Source organism: Haemaphysalis longicornis, unplaced genomic scaffold (assembly GCF_048455015.1).
Source record: "Haemaphysalis longicornis isolate Haplotype H1 unplaced genomic scaffold, Haemaphysalis longicornis Haplotype H1 scaffold_1, whole genome shotgun sequence".
In the NCBI taxonomy this organism is placed as follows: domain Eukaryota; kingdom Metazoa; phylum Arthropoda; class Arachnida; order Ixodida; family Ixodidae; genus Haemaphysalis; species Haemaphysalis longicornis.
Window position 1 is genome coordinate 404,478,259 of NW_027526203.1, and position 11,850 is coordinate 404,490,108.

Genomic DNA, 11,850 nt, shown 5'->3' on the forward strand with positions numbered 1-11,850 from the left:
AAGGACGCCTAACGGTCCGCGGGTGACAAAAGCAGCCGCCATCTGCGCGCGATCCATCAGGGAATCAGACACCTCGGCGAATCGCGCGCTAGGAATCGCACGCGCCCGCCGCCTCATCCCTAGCGAGTCGGCTTCGCCCAGTGATGGGCCCCGCCACGCAGTCTGCCCACCCGGGCTTGGCTACGGCGATGGTGTGCTTGACGCCTGACCGTTGCCGGCGCGCTATGGGTCGGCAGCTGGCCCGGTTAGACGCAGCAAGGTGTGGAACCTCGAGTGTTCGAGAGGCGTGATCCGAAAGCACGCCGTTCTTGGGCAGAGGGCGGTGGCTTAGCCAGTGTGGCCGCAACAGCCTTCGAGTGGTCCCGATTTAACGATGCAGGGTTCGTCTACTCGTTCAAACAAATCTTGGCGGCAAAATAGTGCCTCAGGGGTTACGCCGGGTGCCTCCTAAATGGTACGTCAGGACAGGATTGCGTATAGACGAAATATTGCTCGGAGATTTTTTTTTCTCTCATTATCATAAACCGAGGCCACCTCCACTATTCGAGGAGTTTCCCTCAAAACCTCTGCCTTCTTTTTTACGTTGCGTAATCGCAACTCAACGTTTGTCGCGTAATCTGGCAACGTGCAAAACAGCCAAGCTGAACTGCTTTACTTTCCACTGCCAAATGACCCAGCAGCAAAACGGCTTCTAAAACTCCATTAGTGCGACGCGTTTTATAGCTCGTGTTTGGCATTGATGATTACACAAAGAAAAGGAGCTCGCTGCTCGCAAACACCTTGTGTTACATTGGCGAAGACGTCCCCGTAACGAGCTCCGTCGCCTCCGTAATGTAGCGGTAGCGTGGTCGACGAGCGGCGAGTAGAGCTGCTGCCTTGGTGTTGACAAATAAGAGCAGAGAGCAAACTTATCTGGTTTGCTGCAAGCGAGAGATGAACAGCGACGATACAGGAACAGCATGGAGGCAACGGGCAGAGCGGCGCTCTTTGTTCAGCCCCCAAAGTTGACTGATTTGAACGACCCAGAGGGTGGAATTTATCCACAAAAGCGGCGACGGTTCCGCCGCCTCCCCAGTGTTTTTGCACACCGCCCGAACAAAGTACAGACACGCGAGAACACTCTTTCCCGGATTCATGAGAGCCGGCGCACACTGAGTCTGAGGTCTGAGAGAGGGGGAAAAGGAGATCTCGGCGAGCGCAGTCTGTTCGTAGTCGAGACTGAACCTGCCGTAGCTTGCCGTAACTTGTTTGAAGAGGGCAGGCTTTCATGCAGCACACGACAACTTCCCCGCACTACACCTAACTTGCAGCACGCGCGCACAGGGTAGCGGCGCGCTGAATCGTAACACTCGTAATGTGCAGAGCGACGTGGAAAGTGGAGAGTGCGGCGGTGGCAGCGTGCACGTCATCAAAGCACGCACCCCGCTGGCCTCACAACTTCGCTGTATTTTTAACGCGAGAGCGTGACTAGGCTTGTGAAGCGATTTTCCGTGGGCGCTAGCCGTCCGCTATCAGCCGTGCTAATAATCAAGCGTCCGCGGAATGACGTCATCACCGCCAACCGGAAATGATGATGCGGCCGCCAGAAGCGAACGCCGGCCCGAAGCTGCAATCGGCTGTCTCGGCAGTGTGAAAAGGAGGAGGCGTGCCGGTAGCCTCGCTGACAATAGGGAGTTTTAGCATAGCGGCTAGCGTACTCTACCTGCGACGGCTACCGGAACTCGACTGGGCATGTGCGCATTCGTTCTGGTGCCCGCCTCGCCGTGCCCGCGAATTCGCTTATTGCATCGTTAGAATAGCACTGATACCACTTTTAAAGCAAACTTCACTCAAGGATGGGGAAAACGTAAAATGGACATGCGGCACCATATATGTTTTCCGCACTGAAGTTATGACGTATTATGGCAGCTCGTTTCGATTGGCTGGGGCCGACAAAATACAACGCAATTTAAACAGCGATTGTAAGCTTGCAGAATGAGCAATTACCACTTAAATTTAATGCACACTCTTTTTATAGCAGTACGGTTGGTTGGGTAAACAATGAAAGTTCCGAACGCCAACGTGAACATAGAAGCACCAGGGCGTACTGCGCGCTATGCCGGTTATCTGCACAACCGACCGGCTCGTTGAGCCCACACTTGCCGATTAGCATACGGGACATGGTTTTATATGACTGTTCGTCGAGCATACCCAATGGTTCACGAAACGATTGCTATCAACCGTAACAAAAATTAGCCAGGTACAAATCTGGTCTAAAACAAAGCGAGTGCGGTCAACGGTCCTGAGCTAAGGCCCCTAAAATTAGGGGCCTTATCCTGAGCGGCATCAAAGCGACATCTAGGAGGAGTGGCGGTAAACAAGCCGTTTCCCCGTTCGCTGCAGCCCTAGTCAAGATACTAACGTTCGTTTAAACCCGCCCTGGCTACGTAATCGCTGACGTCACGAAACACACGACACAGCGGGAGAATCAAAATTTTGGCCTTTAATTACACGAACACGGCAACACTTTGCCCTTTAATTACACGAACACGGCAACTCTTTGCAGCCCCGTGCCGCGTCTTAATTCCCCAAGTACCTTTCTCGCGCTGCGTGCTAGCGCGCAGGGCCGTAGCCAGAAAAACTTTTCGGGGGTGGGCGAGGCGGGGTGCGGAAAGACGTTATGGGTTATGGGAAGGTAGAAGTTTGGCGAAAAGGAACGCTAATGGGAATGGCGCATCGGGGGGAGCGGGAAAACACCGGCCGCACGTCACAGCTTCGCTGCAGGTTAACCATTTGCACAGAGTGCATGGGCGCATTTTGCGTTGCGTTTACTAATGCCCGTTTGTCCGAGATTCCGGTGCATGTTAACTGAATCTGAGCCAATTCGTTATGACGCCTATCATTGCCCACATTGCACGCACAGGACTGACGGCGTATCAATGGCCATTTAACTGTTATAATGCGCGGTTGTGGTACTTGGTAATTAACTGAAAATGCAACACATTTAGCAGAGAACGACTAAGCTAGTCGCGCACGTACGCCTCGCGCCTAAAGAAGTTGAAACGATCACTCCGCGTGAGCAGTACGAAACTGACGAGCAGGGTGGCTAATTGGACCAGTTGGTGTACTTGTCGTACCCCCACCATGCGGAGCGTATACGATACAGCCCCGTGCCTCGCTCGCAAGCTTGGGACCTAAGTGCACCGGCTACCCATCAACTGCCCATAACCGACTCACGGAACGTCGGCTCTTTGCGCAGCAACCGCTCGAACGCGTGCCTAGCTGCGCTTTGCTGTGAGCAATAAAACCTCATGCGTCATACCTAACGAAGGTCTTTGAACAATCAGCACTTAAGTAAGATCAGAATGTATGACTAGAGAAAAAAAAAATGACAGCAAGATCTCGTGCGCAAGGGGGAAGCAAGCTGTTGAAACCCTAGTCGCCTAACAAATACATGCTGCGAATGATTGCAAAGAAGAATCTCTTTTGATTATTGTTTCCAAGCAAACCACAGCCTCTAGATGTCCATTTTATCGTCCCCAAGCTCTTGCGTGGCAGCATTATAACTTCGTAGCTGAAAGTTTGCGATCAGAAACGAGCGCGGCTTGTGGTGCGCATCACGGAGAGAAAGGCAACGGGACCTGATTATTGGCGGTGAGATCTTTGAGTGGCGCCCCCTGGCTGTGACGTCGGCTGAGGGATTCGCGCCGCTGTCGTCTGCTACATTCCGCTTGTGAGGGGCAACAGTGCCTGGGCTAGAAATCGCCCGCTTCGTTGCTGTAGTGCGTTAAAAAGCGTATTCTAGCGACTCAGTTATTTTGCCAACTTCTGACGCATCTGAATAATTTGAAGCTGTATCCCCCCAAGTTTGCAACACACGAAGAGATAGAGAACAACTTTCTTCAGAGTATCGGTCAGAAGATCGTGTGTAACTCGTCCTTTCTTGCTTATTCGCGAGGATCAGCGATCAGAGCTAATCGATCAGTATTCAAAATGCGTAGGCTTCCCTGCAGTATTTTTGAGATGCTCCTATGAAGACTCAACAGTCTAATACTACGTACCAAGCAGCGGCCTCTACACGCTCATCGCACAGCAGGAAATAAAGCGGCTTTCTTCTGTTTCTTTCGTTGTTGTCTTGTATCGGATTAATGTTTCTTGCTTTTTTTTTTCTGTCCAACGCATTAATTTTTCTGCTCCGTCACCAACGTCTTATTAGGAGGTTTCGGGATGTTTGGGAGCCTCACAAAGGTCGTGTAGATATTTCCTTCATTTTGTGTGGCATACATTCCCTTCTTCACAAATTGGCTTTCATTACGGCTGCGTGCAAGAAGGTGCATATCTGCAGCGTGCTTTGTTTATTCACATGCAAATAAAATGAGACGGTTTGTGCTACGCCACCGCGATCGCGCCCTAAACAATGTGGTCCACAGTACTCGAAGGCGGCTTTTGTGCTCCGAATTTCTATCGTAATTATATCGTTATCATAACGAACTGACTCTCAACTCGAACAATGATGACATGATTACGGTGTTGAAGGCATCATATACTCGCTAACTAACGTAATAAATAGTATACCTGCATATATTATAAGACTCGAAACCGAAGAAGAATTCCAAGTAGCTCTTTATTGCTTTTCAACCCTTCCAGGCGCGAAGAACAAATCCTATTCTACACGGGATGGCGTTCTATGATTTGAAGAAAATTACTTTTACTCTCTTGTCCTGGACTGAGGACCCAGCCCACTAACCAGATCGATTTAATTGTTAAACAAAGTTTTCCCCTCCTCCCCTTACTCCTCCTCCTCTTCTTGAGTGCAGTTTTCCTATAACGCATATCCGAATATCTGGAAGATATGGCTGTGCAAAATGTTCCGAAATATCCCTCCAGGTCTTAACAAACATATATCTGTTACTATAAATTTAACGAAGACGTGACTCGTTTTGCTCAATAAACCTCCATACTGGTTAGATGCCTGGTATAGAATCAGCACGTGCGTATATACACACTGGAACTCAACCTACAGTTTTTGCAGTCTATAGTGCATGTCGGCAAACTTTCATGCCTTGACAACGTAAAGTGATGTGACAAAACGCGTCCGAGCGTTCGGCAAGGTTGCAAAAACTGTTTTACTTTACATATGATTACCGGGAATCGTGATGCCTTCTGCCAAAGCCGACAGCCCTGAAGGCCTAGAATTTGTTTTGGTCTTGTATTCTCTCTGTTGTCGGTTACTAGCAGCTGGCTCGAAAGATTGCTTAATACAGAAGCTGACGCCTAGCTCCGACTCTTCGCGCTCCGCACAGGACCGGCTTCGCAAGGAATGGGGTGGCGCCGGCAATGTTTCTCCCGTAGCGGTATCCAAAACTATACTTTAATTGACACCATGAGCTAGTGTATGCGATTTTAAGCCTATTATTATGATAAAAACCCACACGCCAATTCTGGTGCGGACAAGCATCAGACGTTGACCGAGCGCAAAGAAACAGCCCTCTCAGGATTGCTCTCCCTGAGGGAGAGCAATAGTGAGTGAAGCAGACGACAAATGCGAGAATCCCTAAGCTGACGTCACGGAGGCGCGCTTCGCAGCGCCGCCTGTGTTCGCGCTCACCGCCAATAGACACCCAAGCTAAGTTTCCGCGCTGGCCACCAGATGGCGAGCGCAAACTTGGAATCGCGAATTACAGCGAGTGCGCCAGATTACAGCCGGCGTGCCGTCGCATAGCCTGGCGGCTACATACTGCAGCTCATGAATTATCCCTCGCCATGCCGTCTTGTCGTCACCACCGACAACGTGGTACTCCCCTTCGCGCCGTAGTGTCTCCGCGTGCACGACCCCCAGCTCGGGCAAGCCTCGCGGACGGGCAGCGAGTCCGCGGTCAACGCTTCCTCATTGAGTGACTGACCAGCAGCATCCCGCGGCGGCAGCGGTGGCCGGTTCGGCCTTTGAGCGACGGCGTCCATTGGCCAGGCTTCTCACGTCGCTTCCCGGAGGCGTCGTCCTGGTGACGCCGGTCTCGGGGGGACACGGGGCCCGGCGTGATTTACGGCGACCGCTCGGCGCTTCCTGACCATGTTGCGCAACAAGCGGGCTCTTTTGTGGGGGCTTGTGAGCGCAGCTGTCGCTTCTTCCGCTGCCCGGCTGACTCTCGCGCGACGCGCTGGCGTCCTCCGGCGTGTAGCTCGCTTGTCCCTTGCACGACCGGAAACCCGCAGCAACCACGCCACGCGCACGGGGGACACCGGTTTACTCGTTCCCCGTTCGGTTTTGCGAGCTCTATAGGTGCGCACGAGCTTCCGTGTTCAGCTGTCGGCGCGTAATTGTGGAAGGTGGCCGTGTAGCGCAATGGCCGCTTCGTGTTTATGTTTACAAGCGTGAGAGCAATTTGCCAACGCTTAGTGAGTGTTTTTATAAGGATGGAGTGAGCGCCGTAGTGCTACATTAAGTGATCGCGACTATAATTGGCAGTTTAGCCTATTCTTACCTGACAGGAATCGACCACGACGCTTTTCCAGCATTCCACTTCCACTTGCGGTGTTTCCATTCTTCAGGCCACGCTCTCACGCTATACATCTCTCCGGCCTTCTGCTCTCCTGGTTGCGCTGACTTTCACTTATATATTTCCGCGTTTCGACGGTCGTTTGCTTCCCGCTTTTTTTATCGGCCCGGGAAACAAAGCACCGTGATGCTTTCGACTAATTCTTTCACTTAACGATACCGTGTACAGGGATGTTTCAGTGTGATGAGATTTGTTTCCTGTGAAAAACTGGAAGTCGAATCCGTTGTTGAGGTGGGCAAGAAATGGAAAAAGAAAAGTGGCGAAGACAATTAATGATGAATTGTTTACCAAGAAAGCGGACGTGTATAGTGCACAACTGCATAACTGACAATCTTGTAAGCAACATTGTGCTTGAAGGGAGGCTCACTCTAATTTGCCGGAATATGCGGCCTAGGCCTGACATCAAACGGGTAGCACGTGGTTTCGCTTCGCCCTCAACCCACACTCGGCACGTACGAGCCGTGCAACGCTGCGCATGGCTTCATCGGCGCAGGTGCTCAGCGTCTGCAGCGGTTATCGCCGGTCAGACGGAGTAATCCTTAGCTCCGTTTGGCCGTCAGAATGTAATGAGAATGGATAATGAGCGCTGGATATCCGCCATGCCGAAGGAGGCTGGCAGAGCGTCAGCAGTGCAGCTTTAGGCGCGCGGGAAAGAAAATGCAAGTCGCGCGTGCTTTTTCGCGGATCGCACGCGTAGCTGCGACCTTTTTCATCTGGCCGGCTCGCCGTTAGGCTCGTTGTCTGCGGTTGTCGGTTCGCTGATGCGATATTATTCCCATACAAGCGGACTCAAAGTCAGTGAGTTGCGCGGCCTTTTCAAAGATTGCCTGGTCTCGAACTTACAACTTTCGGTTAGGAGCTTACGCTCGCTCGTTGCAGGAACTTTCGCCGTGCGTCACTGCCTACGAGTCAAATGGTCTTCGAGCGTACTGGCGGGCATGAAGGTTACCACACATTTGACGTGGCGACGCCGCGCCATGAGTGCTCGTCGATCGACGGGGAAGTTCACGCCGAGGAACCGCATCACGTCACTGCCCCGTGATGGCACAACTGATTAAACAGCTCGATGTATGAGCTGTGGCGTCTGCACCTAAAACTGAGACTGAAAAACCGGAAATAACGACATCGCCACACTCCTCCCCCCCTCCCCCCCCTCTTTTTTTTTTCTTGTCTTCCTTTTCCCCTGCACTTCGATTGTTTTTTTTTCTTTTCTTTTCTTTTCTTTCTTTCTTTTTCTTTTTTTTTCACTCTTTGGGTTTACTTTGATGCATGTTCCTGTGTAAGCGGGTGGGTTGGTTGAAGTTGACACACCGTTGTAAAGGCGCGTTGGTGCTTACGTGCAAGTGCCACGAGCTCGCGGCGCAAGACTCGCCCGCGGCGGCGCCGGGGAGCCGGCGTGCTCCGATCGTGCGGCGGCGCGCAAAGTGGCGGGCCCTCGAGCAGGCGCGCGGTACGGTCGCCGCCGGCGAGAGGGGCCGTGCGGCTGACGTTTGACGGGAGGCGAGCCCGAAGGGGCGCGCGCTGCTGACGGCAGCCTTCGCGGCTGCCCGAGACTCGTGGCCGGGGCCAGCTCGAGTGAGCTGTCAAACGGACTGGCCCACCTTGCGGCGCTCGTCTTCGGCGGCCTCATTGGCATTGTAAAGGTCCACCCCCTTTGGCGACCCCCCGTCGCCTACGGCGCTGCGATTGGCCTCGGCCGAGGCCTTACGCAAGCCTCTCCTCCGTTTATTACAGCCGCTGAGACGCGCCAGCCACTTCAACTCCCGCCGATCGTCGTCTTTTTGTCTCTCCTTTAGTTATGCTGGCGACGTCTGTCTCGCAGAGATTCGCCGTGCGTGCTCGTCCGGGATTTTTCGTGCCTGACGTCGGCGGCCTGGATTCCGGCCGTGGTGACGGGTTTCTGCGGTGACGAAATTTCGTCACGCTCCTGGGGATTGTCGCTCAGTTGGACGTTCCAAGTAGAAAGCAGAGGGGGAAAAATACAAGAACCGAGTAGAACAAGTAACTCAGAGTATATGAGCTGGCATGCGATAAAATGACGCATTTCCTTGAGCGTTGTTTTTTACCCTGATCAATACCATGTGCTGACTAATCACATTTTTTTCTTCATCGCACAAAGCGTACAGAGGGCAACACGCTTGTCTATAACACAGGTTTCGTAGTCATAGCCTTATCTTGCCTCGGCCGAAAAGCATTTGAAGAAAACTATTGCGTCATTCTGAAGTATTAACCATATAATTTGACCCCAACGTTTTTTGTGAAAAGTTTGAGTCCGCAGTTTTGAGAGGTAACTAGTTGAAATTGAACTCAGTGTTTAGACAAGGGTGTTGCGCACTGTACGCACGTACGCTCTGTACAAAAGGGCAGTAGTAATGCTACGAATGACCCATAGTCTGCGCGTGTCGTCTAGGGCCGGGGTTTTATTGTAGCAACGCTGGACCAAAAGCTCGTTATTACTACGTCGATTGTCAAAGGGTGCTGCTACCAGGGCTATGTGCTCGTGCTCTTTCCTTATCGAAGGGCCTGTATGTTTTATGTACGGGCGATGTTTTTGTTTCGCTTGGCTATTTTCTTTGGACATCGATTCCTGCTCTCGCTGCTGTGCCTTTTGTCATATAGAGGTGTTGCAACTTTCGGCAAGCTGCATCGTTTAGCACCTTTCATCGGCAGGATGCTCCACCTGTGCACAAAAATTAAACTATTATTATTGGTGTTGTTGTTGTTGGCCACTTACTACCAATTACAAATCTGGACGATTCGCACCCTCTCACGCAACAGTTCCCCAAAGTTGCTGCCCGTCCCGTCCCGACACAGGTTCTGTACATAACAGCGTCAACATTTATAAGAAGTGACTTGACGACCGTACAATGTACGCTAACTTTCGTGTCTGGGAATAATTCTGTCTTTGTTTGTAGGTCTTCTGTATTGAACCCGAAAAAAATGATAGAGGGAGAGGAAGGGAGGGAAACTGGAAGCAAAACTTCAGTAGCAACGAACTTAAAACGTTCTGCTAATTATTTTATTCAGTAGTGGGATAAGTTGATACGTATACGGTCATCCTGCGTGCCAAATATCGACTAATTATTTTCGACGTAAGATCATCAAATCGATGTGTATTGGTCCTATCTGAAACAATTCGACAGAAAAGTAAGGCCCAAATTTTAAAACCTTCCTTACCTTACCCCATTTCCTCACCTTACTGAAGGAGCCCTTCATGCTCCCTTACAGTGAGGCGACCTTGCAGCTCCGATCCTCATTTTTAAAGCCTCCCTCAACCTTCCTTAGAAAAGGGCGCCCTTACTCCCGTCAAGGAAGCCATTCGTGCACATGGGTGCGAGGGTAAGCGCAATTTGTTCTTAAAATGTGCCTTCATTAGCCATGATAGGCATGCAGTTTGTCGTGTTTTACATTTATACGGGCATATATATTTAATGTTTGCTTATTGCGCAGTTCTTCAAACAAGTTGTACCGGTCGGTTACTACAGTTGCTTGTAAGCCAAATCTAGTCTGGCAACAGTCTCACGTTGATTTTTGTCAACATCGCATTTAGCGTCGAAACGTGCGAGCCAACGTTTTATGCGAGCGTAGCGCCAGTGTAACCATGCCCGGGAAAGTGGATTACACAGAAGAAGAAAAAAAAAGAACTTCTCCAAGAACTGGTACGAAAATACAAAAACTTTGTAGAGTGCAACAAGAGCAACGCCATGTCGCTGCACGCGAAACCTAAAGTGTGGAAGCGACTTTGCGACGAATACAACAGCATGCCCAACGTGTGCCCGCGTGATGTAAAACAACTCCGCGTCATAAGCGTTTCCTCTTCGTTGCGTTTGGTAGCCGACGTACTATGGGAACAGGCGCAAGCACACCGCCTGCGTAACTACCCAGGGCCGTATTCTGCTATCCGACGCCCTTCCGACGCGCGTCGGAAGTTCGTGACGTCAAAATGACGTGCAAATAGCCAACCGCCCCGCCCTCGAAGATCGCGGGAAGTACGTCATCGCCTTCGGGGACAATCTCATAACTTTCAAATGCTGCTAAAGCGAAATTATTAAAAATGTTTAGATATAACAAAGCCTTTCCTGTTTGTGTGTTTTCACGGGCACTGCCGTTGCTACTAATGCTAGTTTAACAGGTTTACACGCATTTATGTTTTTACTTTGTTCCGTTATGAGGCGCCAGGGAGCGCTGCGCGCGGCACAGCTGTTTTTAAAGGAGGCATATTTGAACGCTCAGTACAGTTGCTGCGCAAAAATTTCGTCCCACAAGGGCGTTCTCTTGGGACGAAAAGCGACGTAAACGGTACGCTGTTGCCCGGCAGTTATATATAAGACGGCTGTGACGTGAGTGCGATATTTTGATCGATTTTCTAACGCCATGTCATTGTTCGGCCACTCTCGCTTGTGCAGTGAATTAAACCCGTTTTTCAAAACGCATGTGTGCGCGTTTTGCGCACGATCAGATTACGTACTTATATTGTCACGAAGCCAAGGATGACGCAGTTGTCTTGAAGGAAAAACAAGTTTATTATGGCGAACTTGTGCTCCCCTAACAACTCAAAAGAATACAGAGGCGGCGAAGCAGTGGTCAACAGAGTGACTTGTGCAGACGAGTGTCGTCGAATCGAATGCCGCGGCGTCTGCTCTGCACGCTTTTATCTTTCGGCGCAAATGTTTCTCGAACCGTCCATTGAAATACAGAACATTGTAGATCAGAGAAGATTATTCTGGGCTAGTGCCGTTAGGGCGTACAGTCTGCTTATCTGAATGAGATAGCCCGTGCGGCATAAAAATAAAGAATGGAAGACGCGCTTCGCGGACACAGATAACAGAGCCAGGCGTGGCCGGGCGATAAAAACAAACAATAAATAAACAAACCCATACATGGTTCGCGGTAATATCACGGCAAGCTCGTTTTAATTTTTTTTAATGAAAGCAGGGGTGCAAGTGCAACGTCAATGAAAGAGAGTACTGACCTCCAGACTTTAGCGACCCGAGGATACGTTTCCTGCCTAGCTTTGTTTCATGAGCTATATTAATATGCTATTCTGCGTGACGAACTGCTCTAACAGCCTAAGCCTGTATCACGTCAAATCGACCACGCCCACAAACTTGGTGCTTAAGCATGCAACTTGAAGTAGTTTGCTCAGTTTTTTTCTTAAAACATCCCGAGAATCAAACCGCCTTCCCGCAGGTATTGTTTCCATCCACAATAATCACTTGTTTCTACAAGCATAGGTACAACTCAGTGACTGTGCAATGAGGTGCAATTTTTGTAATTGAGCACCTGCAATGTATTCTTACGTTAGCATATTTTG

At 50.6% G+C, this 11,850-nt stretch overlaps 1 protein-coding gene across 3 annotated transcripts in view; it reads left to right on the top strand.

Annotated features, from left to right (window-relative positions):
- The window catches only part of LOC144155453 (protein tiptop-like), a 459,919-nt gene that overhangs the window by 360,705 nt on the left and 87,364 nt on the right, over nt 1-11,850 (top strand). The gene's annotated exons all lie outside the window — the stretch shown is intronic.